At 43.4% G+C, this 20,752-nt stretch overlaps 1 protein-coding gene across 3 annotated transcripts in view; it reads right to left on the bottom strand.

Annotated features, from left to right (window-relative positions):
- The window catches only part of ADGRA1 (adhesion G protein-coupled receptor A1), a 1,158,413-nt gene that overhangs the window by 543,182 nt on the left and 594,479 nt on the right, over window positions 1-20,752 (bottom strand). The window lies entirely within an intron of this gene.

The raw sequence follows: 20,752 nt of genomic DNA on the forward strand, positions 1-20,752 counted from the left end.
GCAGTCATCCACTATTCTCGAATGTGGGGAGGGGGAGGGAATAAGAAACCCAGGACAAATGAAACATGAGCAGCATTCACTTATTAAACAGACACTGAGGTTAGGTTTTCACAATTTGGGGAAAGAGACTGCAGGCCATGTTTCGGTCTTAGTACAGACTGCCATAAATTATTAATATCAAGAGAAAGAATTTCAAAAATGAATGGCTGTCCCCAGAGTATGGTGCTGCACATAATACAGTCTTTCCTGGAGGATAAAAGGTCAGCTGATGGAAAATGAAAAAAAAAGTGTGTTAAAATTCAGGCATCTTAACTAACAAATTCATTAGACTAATCTCTAAACAAAATCAGTTACTAAAACCATTGTGCCAGTTTGCACCAGATGAGATAAAATGGGTGGTTGATCAGAGGGTTGCTATAAAACATTACAGATGTCTAATAAATCCTTCCCATCTTAAAAAAGAAATGTAGAGCACGCAGCCATGTATTAGACACATTGCAGCATAGAGAAAAAAAGAACAGTTCAGTTAGCACAAATCTGAAATATATGGATAGCAATGTAAATTGTCAACATGTCAACCTTTGTTACTATTACATTCGCACATCTTTTATAAAATGTACACATTTATCTTTTATAGCCAGTTATAAATTCACTCACCTTTATTCATACCCTTAACCCCACTGAATTCTTTTACATTTGCTAAAATGTCACATCAAGCATGCTAACACAAAGTACAGAATGTCCACATTCATGGTGCTGGAGCGTTGAATACTGTGTGAAAGCTACACAAAGAAGTAGTGCATATGCACTAAGAAGGCAATAATAAAATCAAACTGCACGCACTGATGCAAAGTCCTTGGCTGCTTGCAAACTTCCCACCCTCAATGTGAATAAAATTATGCATGCATCTGGAGGTATTCCCAGTAGCATGTTTAGGTCAGGGGAGGAATACAATACAGTACACATAGATGACATTTTCAAAGCTGTATGCATTATTTCTGAAGGCAGAAATACCTGCGGAAAAAGCCAGCAAAAATCTTTGTGGGAACTTATTCCCTGGGACACATAACGGTTGGTTTTAATATCGCCCTGGGAAAATGTTCCCACAGAGATTTTTCTCCCCTGACGTAAACACACCCTCAGAAATGCCTCTAGACTATGCAAGTAAAATGACACGTGCTGTGGAGCAACACGTGGAACTGTACATCCATTGAGGTGGCCAATTTTCAAATAGCTCATTCCTAAAAGAGAAGGAAAACTGCCTTTGATGATCACCCTCTAAATGAAGCATGCTTAGTTCTCTTTCCTTCATGGGTCTGTCCCCAAGCGTCAGAACTGTATGAAAGTAATCTTAGCATATGGGGCTGGTTGCTGAGGGGTGAAGTGGGAGAGCAAATAGATCCCAGGAGAAGGAAAGAAAAAATAAACCAAATGCATATGCCTGCTATGCTTGTGGAGAAGGAAAGTGCATAGGAGCTGGTTGAGGAACTGGATTCAAGCATTCCAGAAGCAGGTATATGGCCACACCAATGGATGCCCCTTCCCTCCAGAAGAAAATAACAAAATTCTGGAATTAACATAGGAAAGCTCTTTAGGAAAGAATTTGCAAGCAAATCCCCAGTGGCAAAGCAGCACATTTGGAAAAGAATAGTATCTGACATCAGCTGCCTCAAAGTCACCTCTAAACAATAAATAAAAATCAATATGAGGACATTAAAAAGTCATCCAAGAAAAGTTTGCAAAGATTTGTGCCTATCAGAGGAAAATGGAAGGTAGCCATGTCTGTCCTAGTCGTCTTACAACACTGGAGCAATGACTCACTAAAATATTAGGTCCAGATGTCATTGTCAGTTTTGCAGCATCTATGCATACAGTATCAGAAATACATCAGGGATCAACAGATGAGTTACATGTATTACTAAACCACAAATTAGGATGCTCAGCATGAGTAAACTAATGTCTTCTGCTGACTTATCTTACAGGCCTTAACTTGTCAATCGTGCCTGTGGAAAGTTACAGACGTAACGGGTGAAGGAGCTTTAGGCTAACTTGAGGCTTAGTCCATTTGTGAGACCATTTGGGAAGGCTGGAGGGGGGGAGGGGGGTAAATCCGGGCCAGAATATTTAAAAAAAAAGTTGGGGACCTGGTGAAGCAATGCCCTGTATCAGGTTTGGGGAATTACTGACAGGCCGATACAGTAAAGCACAGCTGCAGTTACCCCGTTTCTAACCCGCTGTGTATTCACAATTTTGTCGCGTAAGTCTAACCCGCAATTCACTATCTGTTTTTACCGATCCTTACCGCTTCTTTAACTCGACGCATATCCGATTAGCTATTCCCTCCCATACAGTAAAGTGCGCCCCGACTATCGCCTTTTTAACCTATCTTGCCGCGTCTTTAACCTACTAATTTACCACCTACCCTGACCCTTGCGTTAGTGTGGTTCACTGGTTGCTCAGCATGATCCCATACATTCCATTGCACTGTCTGTATTCACAAGAATGTAATTATCTGATTCTACCACCAAAACCCGCCCAGTCCCAAACCAACCCAATCCACAGAAAAAAAAATGCTTCTCGCACTTAGCCGCCCAATCCCAAACCAACCCAATCCACAGAATAAAAAATGCTTCTCGCACTTAGCCGCCCAGTCCCAAACCAACCCAATCCACAGAATAAAAAATGCTTCTCGCACTTAGCTGCCCAGTCCCAAACCAACCCAATCCACAGAATAAAAAATGCTTCTCGCACTTAGCTGCCCAGTTCCAAACCAACCCAATCCACAGAATAAAAAATGCTTCTCGCACTTAGGCGAGATTTGAAAATTTCTGCTAGCTGACTGCCTCTGAGTTATCCAACTAAGTAGTTAGGCAGATAAGACTCAGCTGTATAAATTGGAGATGTTCTGGAGACATGCTGGGGCAATCGGATAAGTTATCTGGTTAACTCTGGTCATGCCATAGAGCAGTCCTACATTTAGTCAGCTAAAGTTATCTGGCTAACTTTAAAATAGTTGGGTATATTCAGTGATGCTGCTGTGCTACTGAATAACCTGACAAAGTTATCTGGATAAGTTTATTTGTTTAACTTTGTTGGCCAGATAGATGAAGAAAATGAACCTAAATGAAATCACCAGGCATGTGTTACCTCTCCCAACCTATTGCTACTCACTTTTTTCTGCAGGTACAGATATGCATGTTGTGAAACAGTACCAGGAGGGGGTGATTTTCAAAAAACATTTTTACATACCCATATAAAACCATTGAACCTTGTAATTTGGTAGCTTTAAAACTTGTTCTCTGTAAAGTCCTTATGATACATATTCCATGAGTCCTGACTAAGATTGTTTGCACTTCCTACTAGTTCAGTCTGTTTATATTCTAATCCAGGTTTAGTGGATAGCACCACCTCACTGCCAGGGGTCAGAAGTTAGTAGGTTCCACACTGACTCATAAAGCAGGAACAGCAATCACCACTGCAAAGTCTATGGCACTTAAAAAAAAAATCTGCATAATTCCATTCTGAGCCTCGGTCTTGATCTCTGAAATACACAGGGACAGTACATTCTCCCTCTTACATGTGTGCTGTGAGGCCTTGCCAATCTGTGCCTAGTACTTCACAATAATATATACTGTTGCTCAGCATCATTTATGCAGCTGGTTTGGAACAAAACATCATGCAGACCATAATGTCAGCTCTATTGGAAGATTAATTCTTTCTACGTAGCTGCTGTGGATTGCAGCCCAACAGAATCTCTCAATTCAAAATAGCACTGTGACAAGCAGTCTGCCCAAGACCAAACCAAGCATTTGAACAACAATATCTTGCAGATGCCTCAGGAGAAACATTAATATTGTCCTGATGATTACCTTGATTATTTTATTTTATGTCATTGGGACTAGCCAAAAATAGTAATGGTTCAAGTTTACATATGTCGTTTATTTATTTTTGGGTTTTTTTTGTTTGTTTTACATCATTTAGTGGGTCTATAGTTCATAGTACACTCAAGGTCAAGTATAGCAACATGCCAAGAGTATTCTGGAACTCTTGTATAAATTGTTTACTTCAATAAATATAAAGGTAGAGATGAAAACTGCCCTATCTTGCACTTAAATCTATTTAAATTTTGTGATTTGTAAATAAATTTCTGCTCCCATTGAATTCAGCCTTCAAACAAAAAAGAACCGTTTCTAGATTAGTAGACTATTAGCTTAATTTTTAAAGTAGCAGCATTCAATAAGGATGATTCAGGCCTAGAAATGTTTTCTTAATAGTTCAGATACATAATCATGTCAATTTTTATTAGACAACTATGGGAAATGGATTTTGCTAGGGATACAAATTCTAAGCTTTCATAGATTCACATTTACTGAACTGTAGAGCTTTAATTGTATATCTATCTTCCTAGAAAGTATTAAAACTACCTTTTTACAACATAGCTTTTTTTTACCCACCCCTAGCATTAAATTATTCATCCTTTACTTACCAGAATTAACAATGTTAGATCCCACTATGTATTGCTTAGGGGTCCAATCACCAATCTTATTTTAAGAGGAGAAGAACTAAGAAATCAAGAGGTGGGGATGTTAGAAAGGGAGAAGGTAGAAGGAGCCTTATTCAGTCAAACCCCTAAAATGTCAATAGTTCTTTAATATAAGGACATCCCTTTAGTCAAATAAGTAATTTATTCTCCAAAGTCATTCTTTAAGGTGTTGAACATATAAATTTAAGAAACAAATTCTTAGAGAATGATATTTTCTAGATAATTTGTATATTGTGTTTCTTTTTATTGGAAAATGTAGAAATAAACTAAAGATACTGTTGTTCATGAGTTTAATAATTCATATATTATAATATTTTTGAATTAATATTTTGTTAGGACAATAAAAAGTTATCACAGGTTACAAAGAATCCAGTTTTCACCAGAACCAATATGGTAGTGGAAATCTGTACTACAAAATTAAATTTTCTTTCATTTTTTTAATAAATAAGAAATAAGAAAAATGAATCTAGCACTATTTTTATTTCTAGATGCCATTATAGCTATGAAATTCTTGTATATGTATAGTTGAATTTTGCTTTTTGTAATCCTGCCTCATAAACGGTTGTGATTTCATTTATCAAAGTAGCGTATAGCTGGATAATTCAGAAGCTATCTAGCTAAATTAATATTTGGCATATAGCCAGCTATATTTTAGCCAGCTAATTATATTTATCCAGCTAGAATTTATCCAGCTAAGATAGGGGCATGCAACAATATTTTACCTTTGGTGCTGCTGTATGTTACTCAGCGAAAATAACATACATGGTAATATTATATATGTGTATATATGTGTTCTGGTAAAAGCAACGATTACAATAAAATACAATATATGCAAAGGTAATATTCAGATAAACGTTCTGTGATTATATAGGACCACTTATGAGAATGGCCCACAAGAGAAAAAGAAAGAAACAAAACAAAGCAGAAAGAAAAATATTTATAGCAGAATGATGAGTCATGAAAAAAAAGGGGTGGGGGCAATAGTGGGCAGCTGGCTGCACCGCACACTATCATCCCCATAGCGCCATGGGAAAAGGTGTAATTATTTCCCATGGTGCTGCCAGCGATAATGTGAAAAATATTATCGCCTGCAGTGCTGCTGGGTGATAACTCCACCCAAACCCCACCCACACTCCTCCCCTTCACCTTATTTTAATAATACCACTCAATACGGGCCATTGCAAAATAATGAATCACCCTGTAAGTTTGTACCTGAGCCAACAAAGGTAAAGTAACTTGCCCAAGGTCACAAGGAGAGGCAGTGGGATTTGAACCTTAGTTTCCTTCTTTCATAGCCTACTAGTGTAACCACTAGGCTACATGCAATCAGTAACTGATCTGCAAGTGATCAGGTGAGTACCAGTCCCCTGAATGGTCCCCTTCAATCAGGCAAGGTAGCTCTAGGACTCCCATTGAGAAGAGGAACACAGTATTTCTCACTCCCAGTTCTTGAGGACTCAGTGCTGGAGAATCAGATCAGTTCAGGATCTCATTCATCTGTTTCCCTTTGTGTCTCAATTGGATTCCTTTTATAATGTGTAAAATAGCACTAACTGGCATAGGCACAGTCCTATTTTCTTTGTCCTTTGCAACTCAGCTACTATCCCAATCAGGAAATACAAGGGGCCCAGTGGCTACATGTTATAAGGCACATACACACATTGAGGACAGAAAAGGGGGAGGTAACCAGACAATGTAATGTCCATCAAAGTTGCATGTGAATGAAGAAGCAGGAGCTACAGGAGGTAGAGGCTGGAGGAGTGTCAGCTGGGCCCAAAGTGCATGACTGAGGAGAAAGAAAGGCAGTGTTGACCAGGCTGCAGAACATAAGGGAAGAGCAGCAGTCTTGCAGGATGTCAGTTTAGGGGATGGGTGGGAGGTGTTTTAGCTTGAGGAGAGCCAGGTATCTGCAGATGTATGAGAACTGCAGAGAAGACATAAGCACACACGTGCGGCAGCCGCTCACAGCACGGGGTCCACTGACCACTGGCATTAATGCATGAGCACTGTCAGCACCAGCAAACCTAGCCTCTGTCTCCAGTCCATGTCTGTAGGAACACAGCCATCAAATGGAAATGAGCAGGAGAAAGGAAGAGAGGGTAAACAATTGAGGTGGTCTATAAATGGGCAGAAGCACATACACATAGACATGCTTACACTCTTTCTGTCAGCTGGCCATGATGGGAGGAAGGAAGAGAGAGGGCAAAAGTGGAAAAATGACTATGGGCAGCAGAGAGGGAAAAAGCAACACAGCATCTGAGGGAAAAAAAACTTGCTCACAATCTCACTCTCTCATACACGGCCTGCAGCCAAGGCCAGGAGGAAGGGACAGAGAGCAAAAGCAGATAACTGGCAACTTGGTAATTATGAGCAGTAGGGATAGAAAATTCTGTACAAGCCTGAAGTGAGATGGAACAAAAACACAGAAGCACACCAATCCCCCAGGCATGTACATGCACATACCATCCACACACTATCTACCTCATTCTCCTCCCAGGCATGCATGCACACATACAACTAGAGTGAAGAGAGAGAGAGCAAGAGAGAGAGCATGTTATTTGTGGGGGAGAATGAGTATATGTTTCAAATTGATGCAAATGAGAGGATGTTCAGTTATCTTCTTCCACCCCCCACTCGCTAGTTTTTCAAGTGTCCAGTCCTGGTCTGTGGAAAAGTTGGCAGCCCTACATGGGGGTAACTTGCATGGAGCAACAGTTATTACCATAAGAAGCTTGCTGGGCAGACTGGATGGACCATTTGGTCTTCTTCTGCCATCATTACTATATTACTAACAGGGCTTCCTCATCTTTCAACTATAATGTCTCTTTCAGCTTATCTAGACAAAAACAATTTCACATACTTCAACTATAACATTCCTTCACTGTGTTTCTAAGGGACCAGCTATCCCTATGCGTTACTTCCTCAAGGCATTCCAGGAATATAATTGGGAGGAGTTGAGTTAGCTGGCTAAGCTATCTGGTTAACTCCAATATTCAATAACAGAGAGAGAGAGAGAGAGAGAATCTGACACTCTATATATCTCCCACTGTAAGAAGGGAACTTTCAACTCAGGGTGGGTTTTGGATAGGGGCAGTGTTTCATTGGTCTGCCTAGAGCGCAAGGGTCTTTAGGCCCTTGTAGCATCACAACCCCATAAAAAAAAAAACCCACCCTGAGTTGAAAGTGCCCCGCGCTCTCTCCCCCCTTTATGCTCAATATATATGCGCAGTAGAAATATTTTAAAGGGTACACATTTACTTGCACGCACGATATAAAATTAAGCGCATTTTTTGCTCGTGTGCCCAATACACACTTTTATGGGCATATGTTCGCTCCTTTTAAAATGTACTTGCTAGAGTCTGATTCAATAAAGCTTTTCTCCCATTCTCTGACTATGGGAAAAGACCTTAATGAATCAAGCCTGTAGCTGGCTAAATCTTGTCAGGCCATAGAGCTGTTGTGAAGTTAGCTGGGTAAACTTAGCTGACTAACTTTAAGTTAGCGGCTACATTCAATAGTGCAGCAGCACTATTGAATATATCTCCAAAGTTAGCCGGATACGCTTATCCAGCTAATTTTGAAATCCAGACATGACTAAATATGGACCTCAGTAATGTTTATTTCTTATTGATAAAATCAAGCAAGATTTTAAAAAATCCAGTAGGGATATACACAGAAAAATGTTGCTTCAGTTCATTAATTCACTTCATAAACCTCCATAATTCATTTTGTTTGTTTCAATTTTTTTTCCATTTATTCATATCATTCGTTCATTTATTTCTCATTAAAGTTAATGGGGGAAGCAATGAATTCTATTCTAAGCTCCAAAACTGGGGTTTTCTATTCAACTTTAGTGAAACTTGCATGCAGACATCAGCAGACATCAGCTGTTAGTATAGCTGGTTTTAATAAAGGTTTAGACAAGTTCCTGGAAGAAAGTCCATAAACCATTATTAAGGTGGTCTTGGGGAAATCCACTGCTTATTCTTGGGATAAGCAGCTTGAATTCTATCTGCCCCTTGGGATCCTGCCAGGTACTTGTGACCTGGATTGGCCACTGTTGGAAACAGGATACTATACTGGATGGCCTTTGGTCTAATCCAGTATGGCAAATCTTATGTTCTTATGTTAGTAGCGGAAAGGGTACTCTAAGATACAAAGAGTAGGGCAAAGTGGCATCAAGAGTAGCATGAACATCCCAAGACAACTAAAGAGGAGCAAATATAACCAACAACAGTGGCATGAATACCACGAGGCATCTAAAGTATAACAAAGCAACAGCAGCAGCAACAGTGGAATGAACACCTCAAACACAGTGAGAGGGGTTAAGCAACAGTAGTGGCACTGCCTACAGAAAGGATTTTATCTTTTTACAAGTACTCACTCACTATTCTCTCTCTCTCTCTCTCACACACACACACAGACACACACACACCAGTGTGAAGACTGTCTTATACACACATGTACACAGAGGCAGAGGCTACAGTGCACACAGACAGGCATACTTGCGTGTTAAAAAGCATGCCACTCTATTGCACTGTTGGTGCCTACCCTTGAGAGTACCTGCTTGTGCCTGATAGTGGTATTTTTTTCCCCCAGAGATTATCTCACAGTTTATGGAAAATACAGCAAGCCACTAGTGTCATGAATACTACAAGGCACCTAAAAAGGAGCAAAGGGCACTAATAATAGTGCCATGAACACCACAACACATCTATTTTATTTATTTATTTATTTATGAACTTTTATTTACTGATGTTCGTAAAACACATCACGCCGGTTTACAATGAACTGAAAGGATGGAATGAAATTACATCTAAAGAGTAATGAAGCAAAAGCAACAGTGTATTGAACAACCCAGGGCTAAGAATGAAATGGTGAAGCAGCAGCAACAAGACAAAACACCTCAAGGCTTAGAGTGCAGGGAATGGTGAAAGTGCAGTGCCATCAAAACCTCAAGAGGCAGAATGTGGGATATGGCAAACAGCACAGTGGCATCAAAACCTCCATGAGGTAGAGTACAAGGTATGGCAAACAGTACAGCAGCATCAAACTGCCAAGAGGTAGATTGTGGGCTATGGCAAACAGCACAGTGTCATTAAAACCTCCATGAAGTAAAGTAAGGGATATAGTAAATAGCAGAGTGGCAAGGACACCAAAAACAGTGGCATGAATAGACTGGCACCAAATTAGCAGCAAAGCAGCACCATCAGAGAAATGAATACTCAATGCACCACAAAAGGGTAAAACAGTACAAACAGTGGCAGGAATTCTGCGGAACACCATGAGAGATCCAGGAGCAGGTTAGGCAATAATAGTAGAAGACTAACATAAGAAAGTGCAGAACCAGGAAAAAGGCATTTTTTCTTTTTGAGGAGGAAACACTGCCATACAACCAACAGAGAAGCAGATTAGGATAAATCAGGCCAGGACCTGAGAGAGGTATAAGGAAACAGCAAGACATAGAACCAGGAGAGAGGCAGGCACAAGAAGTGGACAGGCCAGTAGAGCAGCAGCAACAAGAGAATCACCTGCCAACAACACTGCATGATGCTGAGGGCCAACTTTACGGGCCTTGGTTATCTATAGCTAAAAACTGTGTTCTCTTGCCACTTGTATGGAAATTCCAGGAAACCCAATAGATAGAAGTTTATTTTAAGAAAGAACAACTTTTCCACCATCTCTGGTGCCAGCTATGAATGAAGTGGATGCATGATATCCCTGCCATAGAGAATATCTATTCACTAGGCACACTGGTTTGCGGGCAGGACTGGAAATGCTGGTCTACACTAGCCAACAGATCGGTGACCTTGTTTTCAATAGGCTCTGCATGTGACTGATATTTCTGCTGGTAGGGGAAAATCTCCTCTGCTGTCAGTTGCTATAACAATGGCCAGTTTCAAGAAAGATTGTGCTGCTGTGGCCACAGGGGAGGATTAGATATAGGTGAGGGAAGAAATGGTTGCTACTCCACATAGTAGTGTCAGCTACTCTAGCTGACACTACTATGTGGAGTGCCCTCTCCTCTATTACATTCCATTCTCCCTCTGCTTTTGGTGCTCTTGTTCCCGCACCCTAGCCAATAACTTTTCTTTCCATTGAATTTGAGAGCACATCAGAGGGCGATACTCCCTCTGATGGTCATACAGCATAGCTAGCATATAACTACCCTTCTATGTGAGGAGTTACAGCTTTTCTTGCACTTTACCTTGCAAGGAGTACACAAACACCATCATCGTTACTGCTGGAAATCCTCTAACTCATTCTGCAGGATGTTGACTATGGGGAACAACTCACCCAGGGTGAATCGGGAGAACCTGAGATCCTCTGTGGCTTCCCAGAACAGCTTAAGAACTGATATCATCTCTGTTATGTGTAGCCAATCATAATGTCCCGGGGGCAATACACGCCTATCTTGCCTTCTAGAGCCATCTCACGAAGGACTATCTGTTGCTCCATTAATTTTTTCAGCATTCAATAAATGGAATTCCTTCTTATGGCTACATCTGGAATAAACTGATACATTGGATCCCCCTTCTACTTCCTGCTTATCTCTGAGCTGCTGCCTAGTCTTCATGCTCTGGTAAAAATTCCTGCTATTTTTCTGTTCCTTGGCTGGGGCATCTTTTATTGCCATGTGCAGATTGTGTCCAAAGCTACACACCCCTCATAACCCCATCTTCCACTGCCTTTTTCAATATGTGTTCCACTGTCTGCCATGAAAAAAAAAATCAGGAAACCAGTTTTGTCTCTCCACTCTGTCCCTCCATAATCTTCCTTATTGATGTTAAGATATTCACCGCACTATGGTTATTGTCCACTGTTGGAAACAGGATGTTGTGCTTGATGGACCCTTGGTCTGACCCAGTATGGCATTTTCTTATGTTCTTATGGGTGTGCAGCACAGCCCACATGCACCCTTCTGATCTGCCACTGCTAGAGCTCCTGTCTGTTTCTGTCTCAGACTGATTCCATCATGTGTCATCAGCGATAGGCATGTGTAGCATTCTGGCTGGCCCAGATGTAGCTACTGAAATGGATGTTTCCTCTTTCCACCTTGGCTAGCTGGATCTGTATATGAGCATGGCACTGAGTTAACAGGCTGGGGATAACCTGCCTACTGAATATTCTCTGGGAGGGCAGTTTGTAATTGGGAGCTAACCGCTACAGAGGATACTTAAATCCCACATTCTCTATCATCTGTAAGGGCTGGTCATCTAGGGCAATCATTTCTGTACAAACATACAGCCATATAAGAAAATGGCCCTGAGAATTGACAATCCATTATGATGCCGGTTTCAGAACTGACAGCACCATTGCCATATGGTCTGTTAGAGTGCCCCCCTTCAGGTCAGCCTCAGGGCAGGAGGTAATTGGGCATCTCTCCTGCCCCTCTGGACCTTGATGGATGAGGTAACTAGGGGTTGGGTTGGTTTCCAGTCCCTAGTATCTTCTATTTTGTGTGGGAGGAGAACTGGAGGTCCCAGTTGGTGGGCCCTGGAGTGCCCAGGCCAGCCTCAGAGAGGCCCTGGGAGGCATCAGGGAAGTCTCTGGTCTTCTTCAGACTTTTTCCTTTGTTTATATTTTCAAGACAAAACGGAGATAAACCAATAAAATTTTGTTGGGTTTTCTTTTGTTTTGTTTTGAGAACACCATGAAATGAAATTGGGAATGACATTGACATTTCCTATTTTGTTTCCAATGACTGCACATTCCTAGTCTGCAATAAAAGCCATATGAGATTAGACTTAAGGAGCAGAGAGAGGGGGTGGGGTGGGGGGTTATAATGATAGAGATAAAGATAGCTAGGTAAATTGCTATGGATATTCACGGAGCACTAACTTTACGACAGTTCTCCAGAATGACCAGACTTAGCCGGTTAACTTATCTGGATAACTGAATACTGGAGTAACCTGTATAGAGTGGCATTTTAGCCCAGGGTCTCCAAGGAAGTGTTGAGATAGCTTGCATGGTGTGGCATTTACAACCTTAAACAGTGCTGGTACAATAGCTTCTGGCTTCTAAAAGGGCTGAGATAGTCTGCATGAAGGGATCCTATAGAACCCAAACTTCAATGAGCATGAGGAGGCGGTATTTTTTACCGGGAGTACTACAAAATGTGGTAATAAGACAGGGGAAGAGGGTCTGGTGTTGGCTTTAGTATTGGTCTCATAAGATGCAAAACTGAAGATGGCAAAGCCTGAAATGGGCTACTAGTGGAGGTGGTAGAGGCTTTCACTGTAACAGATTTTGGGCAAGCTTGGGACAGATTTGAAGGGTGGTGGTAGGAAAGAGTTGAGAGGTCAAGTAGAAGACATGGAAGAGGGGGGGCATGGGTTGGTATTGAGTTGCAAATAGGAATTTATAGGCACATCTACCCAAAAGTGGATAAATCTCAACTGGGAAGACTAGATGGACCATTTTTTTTTTATTTGCCATCATTTACTAGGTTAGTATACTACTATGACCCCTTATCCTTTAGCATTTCATTCTATGGAAATACTGCCTACTTGTTCTATGTTGAAGCCTGCTAGGTATTTGAAAGATTATTTTAGATAGATTATACTACAAACAATGGAGCTACAGAAAGTATAGGATAGGCACCACTGAAAAGACATAAAATAGATGTGCTAAGTCAGGGGTGGGTAAACTATATTCCAAGGGCTAAACCCAGTCTGATGAGAGTTTTTTTCCTGGCCTGCCTCCTTCTCAATTTGTACCTTTATCTTTGGCCCGCAGGTGTTTCTGTTGTGACCGTCGCTGCCCGACGTCTCCACTCCGCCGTCCTTACCTCTCTGGTAACTCCTCCTGCGGTTGCCGGACATTTGGCTGCCGCGGCATCTGCCTTCCTTCCTCTCCGGCGTCCCTGGACCAGCTTGGGCGCTGCCTCCCGCAATGCTGTTCAGCTGCCATAGGGTGCGCGCGCCATGCGGCCCTTCTTCAAGTACCTTCAGTGGCGCGAACCTCAGGGGTGTCCCCCTGTGATGACATCATGCATCCAGGATACAAATAGCCTAAGCAATTGCTAGCCTAGGAGTTAGCAAAGGTTTCCGACGGATGGGATTCACTCTCCGTACCTAGCTACTCTGCTTCCACCTTGGACTACTCTATTTGGGGTACCCGCTCCTCAGAGGCCTCTCTCTCTCTTCTCTTTCAAGTCACTGTCTGGAACCGGTACTCGCTCTTCGAGGGCCCATGTTCTTGGACTCGCTACCTGGACTTCACTTCTGCCTGGAAGACACCGCTGCCTATACCATCTGTGAGTTACCATCTACATCTCTCAGAGCTGTTCCCTGGAACCAGGTACTCGCTCCTCGAGGGCCTGCCTTTACTTCAGCTCCTATGCTCCTTACTGAGAGACCGCTGCATGAGTACATTACCAAAATGCGTTATGGTGTTATTGCAGGTGTTAGGGCCTGCATAAGTAGGGGATGTATCCCCCTTTCATGCAGAAGTAGGGGATTAAAACTGAAAGCAATAGTATAAATGTATTTTTCAATAATTTCCCTTTTTAACATTGTATATATGTTTGGATCAGAGATTTAGTATAGGTCCCATTTCTTTCTTTTCTATTTAGTTTCATGTATTATTCCTCTCTTTCTCTGGATCCTCCCACCTTGCCAGTGCTTTCCTAGCGTACTTCTTATTTTCAAGTTGCGGCTTTTAAAGTCAGGACCCTCGACTCTGTGTGGCCTATAAATGCCTTTGCTCTTCCATTATTCAGAACTGTCATATCATCATTTACCTCAGATAGAAACACTTTCCCCATTTGTAAGTACCAGGCTGAATATTGCCCTTGGTCAAGGTAGTGAGGAGAGGCCAAACTCAATTACAGATGTCATCAATTCTCTTATATTAAACTACTGTTACTTTAGAAATTTAACATTGTGATTTTGTGTTTCAGTTCCTTTATATTAAAACATAGATATCACTGACAAGACAGATCATGTGGATATGATATATTGTACCAATTTATTTAAAGTAGTCATTTCTATATAGACTGATGACACACATCCTGTAACAACTTCTTGGTCTCTGGCACAGAATCAATGATATTTTAATAGAACCATTCTAAAATTTGGGGACTGTAATGATGCTTTACATTATATTCTCAGTGGACACAGTACACATCTGTCACTTTCAGTGAAACTGATATGACAATAAATGACACCGTATGAAAAAGTATTCAAACTGCTCTCCCATTGTGCCATTTCCATTCAGACTTGTTTTGCTAATTATATTGTTGTTTTATTAGTTACATTATTGTTTAGTAAAACAAGTAAAAAAAAAATAATGACTTTATACAATTATTATTTGCTGGGAGGGTTTCTGGTTTCCCCTAGGGCCATAAAAGTATTTTTTCTTCGGTGTTACTCTTTCCTTCCTTCTTCTTCTTTCTGCACCTCCCAGGGAGTGAGCTCTTTCAGTAGGGAGAAAGCAAATCCTTTGAGGCCCAGGTGACAGAGTCCTTCTCCTGATGTGTGTGTATCTCACAGCCGCAGTACTCTTCTCAGGGACAAACAGGCGGGACTCAGACTGGGTGTTCAAATAGGGGCGGATTTTAAACCCCCTGCTCGCGTAAATCCGGCCGGATTTACGCGAGCAGGGCCCTCCAGCGCCGGCGCGCCTATTTTGCATAGGCCGCCGGCGCGCACAGAGCCCCGGGACTCGCGTATGTCCCAGGGTTTCTGAAAAGGGGCGTGTCGGGGGCATGTCATGGGCGTCGCCGAGTGACGCCGTGTTTGGGGGCGTGGCGCAGCTTTTGGGGGCAGGCCCGGGGGCGTGGCGCCGGCCCAGGGGCGTTCCGGGGGCGTGGCCGCGCCCTCCGGAATAGCCCCCGGGTCGGGTCTCAGCGTGCCAGCAGCCCGCTGGCGTGCGCGGATTTACGTCTGCCTCCAGTAGGCGTAAATCCATGGATAAAGGTGGGGGGGGGGTTTAGATAGGACCGGGGGGTTGGTTAGGTAGGGGAAGGGAGGGGAAGGTGAGGGGAGGGCGAAAGTAAGTTTCCTCCGAGGCCGCTCCGATTTCGGAGCGGCCTTGGAGGGAACGGTGGCAGGCTGCGCGGCTCGGCGCGCGCAGGCTGCCCAAAATCGGCAGCCTTGCGCTCACCGATCCTGGATTTTATAAGATACGTGCGGCTACGCGCGTATCATATAAAATCCAGCGTACTTTTGTTTACACCTGGTGCGCAAACAAAAGTACGCGAACGAGCAATTTTTAAAAATCTACCCGATAATGTTTACGGGTTATTTCCAAAACGTCAATCACTGTCCCGCAAACTTTCCACAAATGAAACTGAACATTTGAACTATTTACATAGTCTCTCTGCTGGGGTGCTTGTGTCCATCTCTCTCGCTCCTGGGTGGGAGCTTGCCATTGTCTCCTCATCTGTGCAAACAGCCCAGTAATTTTGGAAATCCGAGGTGAAGCCCCACACTACGAAAAGATCCTGAGTCCAAAGTTCTGTCTTGTGCCAACAGCCTGTTTCCTGATCCCTGATCCCTTTGGGATGGAGATCCAAGTGGGAGTCTTCAAATCTTGATGTTTCAGTCCCATTCTCTCATTCCTCTCTGTGAGAAAAGCCTGATGTTCCAGCCTTGACCAAAGCTCCCTATCTCCATCCTTCAAATTATGAAGAGGGGTGGGAAAAACCCTCCACACTAACAAAAAGGGGAAAAATACATGTCTCTGTCCAAAATATCTCACGCAGGGTAGCGCTGTCACTGGTCCTGCTTCTTCTAGCGTGAGGGTGTAGAAGGGTCGCTCACAGGTCTCCAGCTCCTGCTCTCAAGATTGGAAGGGGGGGGGGGGTTGCTCATTTTTAAAAAGAGTACAGGGTGTTCCCCAGAACAAAAAACAAAATGTATCCAAAAGTGAACCAAAATCTACAAAAACCTCTCTCTTCAAAAAGGAGGCAGACCCTATCTGACAAGGGGTGTACTGATGAGGAATCTCCTCTAAACACAAGAAAAATACCAAGCTGGGTTAGTGAGCCCAACTCAGCCCAACATTATCGCTGGCAGTAGCACGGGGAACAGCACCACCTTTTACGGTGGCGCAATGCCTGCGATAGCCTGCAGCCGGCTGTACCGCAACAGGCGAAACCGCACCACTGTGGTGCGGACGGCTGCAGGCTATCGCCCGACCGCCCCCTGCCTCGCCCCCCTGTAGCGCAGGGTGCGGAATGATGACTCCTGGCCTAAGTTAGCCAAATAATACTGATTTTCTGTGTTATCTGGCTAACATCCTGGCTAACTTTAGGACTGCTGGAAACTTTCCCTAAAATCAGCCAAATAAATTTATCCAGCTAACTCTAATATAGCCGGGAATATTTAGCTTGCGCCATTGAATATCCCAGTTAAATTAGCAACATACATTTATCCAGGCATGTTTTGTAATTTATAATGGATCTATAATGCTATATTATTTGGTATACATTCAGAACTATATTAATTTATAGTGCATTTATAAATTTGAAAAGTCAAAGACAGGTCCTGACTTGATCCAGCAAGTCACACTTGACACTGCAATCACAAAAGAAAAATAATATATCATCTTTACCACTAGAAATGAGCTGCTGGATTTTGATAGGATATGCATGGGATCAGGCTGTTAGACACAATGGATCGCTCTCACACCTTTCAAACTACTGTATCAAAGATGAAATAAGGAGCATAATGAAAATCAGTAGAGCAGAAACTTGAAATGTTGTGGAAATAACATCTGTTCTATAAATACATTCTTTGTAACCTTATTTCACAGTTCAACAATTATGATGTTAGGAAGCTATTATAACAGAAAATGGTTAGGATGGAGAATACAGTGCTCACCGTTAGTGTGGAAGGCTCCTTTCTTCCAGAGGAGGAGCTAGATCCCTTATTGTGGGGCCCAAACCCCTAAACATTTGCTGTTCCCTCATCTCTCTCTCCCCCTCCAGGTTGCAGCACCACAGAGACAGAGTAAGCAGGCCCATGCAGGCAGAGAGACTGAACAAGAAAAAAGGATGGTGAAAGAATGAGAAGAAGGGATGAAGCAGCAGACAGAATATGGAGAACCCTCCCCCCCCCACACACACACATACACACCCCACCCCCTTAAAATAGATACCAACAGGTCAAAGAAGCAAAGACAGGAAAGAGATGAAAGAAAAAAAGAGGAAGACGAGAAAGACAAGGCAGAGTCACATGAGAGAAAAATACCAATGAAGAAAGATAAATTAACATAGAGAGACACAGATGAGGATGAAGGAGAGACAAGATTATGGGAACAGATATGGAACTGAGGGCAGGACAGATTTTGCAGGAATAGAGAGGTATATGCAGCTCTGGGGAAAAGACATGAAGATCTAGCACACACAAGTTTTGAGAAGCTGGTTAAAAGACATGGGTATTGGCAGGGGCAGTTCTATAATGAGGCGGGGTGAGGCGGCCGCTTCAGGTGGCAGAATTTTGAGGTGGAAACAAATGCCCCTCTCAGAATGCTGCTATGGCATCCGCCTCACTGCCCCTGCTGCATCTCAGGCCAGCGGCGGCTGAAGAAGAATGGAGAGAGGCCTCACATGAGAGAGAAAGGCAGCTTGCTTCTGTGTGTGTGTGCCTGGCGGGGATGGGTGAGAGAGCATGTGTAAGGTTGCTGGGGGGGGGGTGTGTGAGAGAGCGCATGTGTGAGGGTGCTTGGAGGGGGAGAGAGCATGTGTGATGGTGCTTTCGTGTGGGTGCCAGAGAGAGGGATCCTGTGGGGCCAGGAGGAGGGGCAGAGGGGGGAAGTGAGAGGGCAGAGCATGAGGGGGAGGGGACGCCATCTCATCCTTCACCTCAGGCAGCAGATTGCCTTGAGCTGCCCCCTGGGTTTTGGAGGTGGTAGGGAAGAGAGTTTGGAAGTTGGTTTAGGTTTGAGAGTATGCCATGCTTATCTACTCAGACTGGTAAAAGACAACGAGGAATGACAACAAAACTGTCTTGGTTAAGGAGCAATATCCTGCCAGCTGTTAAGCTGACAACTGGGATATATCCTTAGCTGGAGCAAGGCGGATGGGAACAATCAAGCAGACGGGGTGGGCCAATTTGTCCTTATCTACTGTCATCTGTTAGGTTGCTAGGTTAGATTTGAGGTGTGCATGTATGAGGGAGGGGTTTCTTAGTCTGCTGAGAAAAATATTTAAATTTGTAATTGTACAGTTATATGCTAAATTGCCCATTTCTCATTCTTTAAATAGAAATGTTGCTAGTTTATTACAACTAGTATTCACATTTCTATGAGCCTAGGTGCGGTATGAGCCCTCAAAAAATGAAACTAGCATTATAGTGTTTGGAAAATGTAAACTGTCCCTTGTTTCGTGAGCCAACAGGATGGATGGTATGTAAATAATAACGTCAATATAATAAGAAGTCAAAACATCACATAGTAATTATACCAACTAATAAAATAAACGTGGAAATACAATAAATGGTTTACAGCAAAAAAGTTGAATTTTTTTTTTAATTTTGAAGGCATCAAACTGGGAGCTTCACAGAAAGAATTTTTATAGTAAAGAACTCCACTCCATAGAAACATAGAAACATAGAAACATAGAAATGACGGCAGAAGAAGACCAAACGGCCCATCCAGTCTGCCCAGCAAGCTTCACACATTTTTTCTCTCATACTTATCTGTTTCTCTTAGCTCTTGGTTCTATTTACCTTCCTCCCCCACCATTGAAATATCTAGCTTGATTAGTTAGGGGTAGTAGGGGTAGTAACCGCCGCAATAAGGGGTGGATTTAAGAGCCCTGCTCGCATAAATCCGCCCGGATTTACGCGAGCAGGGCCCTGCGCGCCGGTAAGCCTATTTTACATAGGCCTACCGGCGCGCGCAGACCCCGGGACTCGCGTACGTCCCGGGGTTTTCGGAGGGGGGCGTGTCGGGGGCGTGTCGGGGGGCGGGCCCGGTCGTCGCGGCGTTTCGGGGGCGTGTCGGGAGCGTTTTGGGGGCGGGTACGGGGGCGTGGCTACGGCCCGGGGCGGTCCGGGGGCGTGGCCGCGCCCTCCGTACCCGCCCCCAGGTCGCGGCCCGGCGCGCAGGAGGCCCGCTGGCGTGCGGGGATTTACGTCTCCCTCCGGGAGGCGTAAATCCCCCGACAAAGGTAAGGGGGGGGTTTAGACAGGGCCGGGCGGGTGGGTTAGGTAGGGGAAGGGAGGGGAAGGTGAGGGGAGGGCAAAGGAAAGTTCCCTCCGAGGCCGCTCCGATTTCGGAGCGGCCTTGGAGGGAACGGGTTAGGCAGCGCGGCTCGGCGCGCGCCGGCTATACAAAATCAATAGCCTTGCGCGCGCCGATCCAGGGATTTTAGTGGATACGCGCGGCTCCGCGCGTATCTACTAAAATCCAGCGTACTTTTGCTTGAGTCTGATGCGCAAGCAAAAGTAGGCTGATCGCGCTTCTTTTAAAATCTACCCCTAAGCAAGCTACACCCATGCTTATTTGTTTTACCCAGACTATGTTATACAGTCCTTATTGGTTGTTTTTCTTCTCCCCTGCTGTTGAAGCAGGGAGCTATGCTGGAAATGCGTGATGTATCAGTCTTCTCCCATGCCGTTGAAGCAGAGAACCATGCTGGATATGCATCGAAAGTGAAGTATCAGACACATTTGGTTGGGGTAGTAACCGCCGTAACAAGCCAGCTACTCCCCGCTTTGTGAGTGCGAACCCTTTTTTCTTCTCCCCTGTCGTTGAAGCAGAGAACTATGCTGTATATGCATTGAAGGTGAAGTATCAGGCTTATTTGGTTTGGGGTAGTAACTCCACGTCATTGTATGCTAGGTTTGATGCCTTCACAAATTAAAGACAAAGTTATGAGTTTTTTTGCTATAAACAATCATTTATTGTTTTCCACGTTTATTTATTATGTAAATAATAACATAAAATAATTATATTTTAGTCAAATCTGTTATTCATTTTCTCGGAAGAGAGATGACCAGAAGTTAAAAAGAGAAAAGGGTGTGAAGGGAATATGGGAATGGGAAAAAAAAGAAACAGGCAAGGGATGGAGAAGGAATGAAGAATTAAGATATAAGGAGAGTGAAAAGATTAAGGAAGATAAAAAGAGCTGAAAAGGAGACAGAGAGTGAGGGATTGGCATCATGGGTGAGGTCAGTTTTAGGTGGGGACTCAAGCAGGGAAACCGCCCGGACCCCCAATACCACAAACAGCCCCTCCCACCTTGGTATACCTGAG

Source organism: Rhinatrema bivittatum, chromosome 7 (genome assembly GCF_901001135.1).
Source record: "Rhinatrema bivittatum chromosome 7, aRhiBiv1.1, whole genome shotgun sequence".
NCBI classification, from domain to species: domain Eukaryota; kingdom Metazoa; phylum Chordata; class Amphibia; order Gymnophiona; family Rhinatrematidae; genus Rhinatrema; species Rhinatrema bivittatum.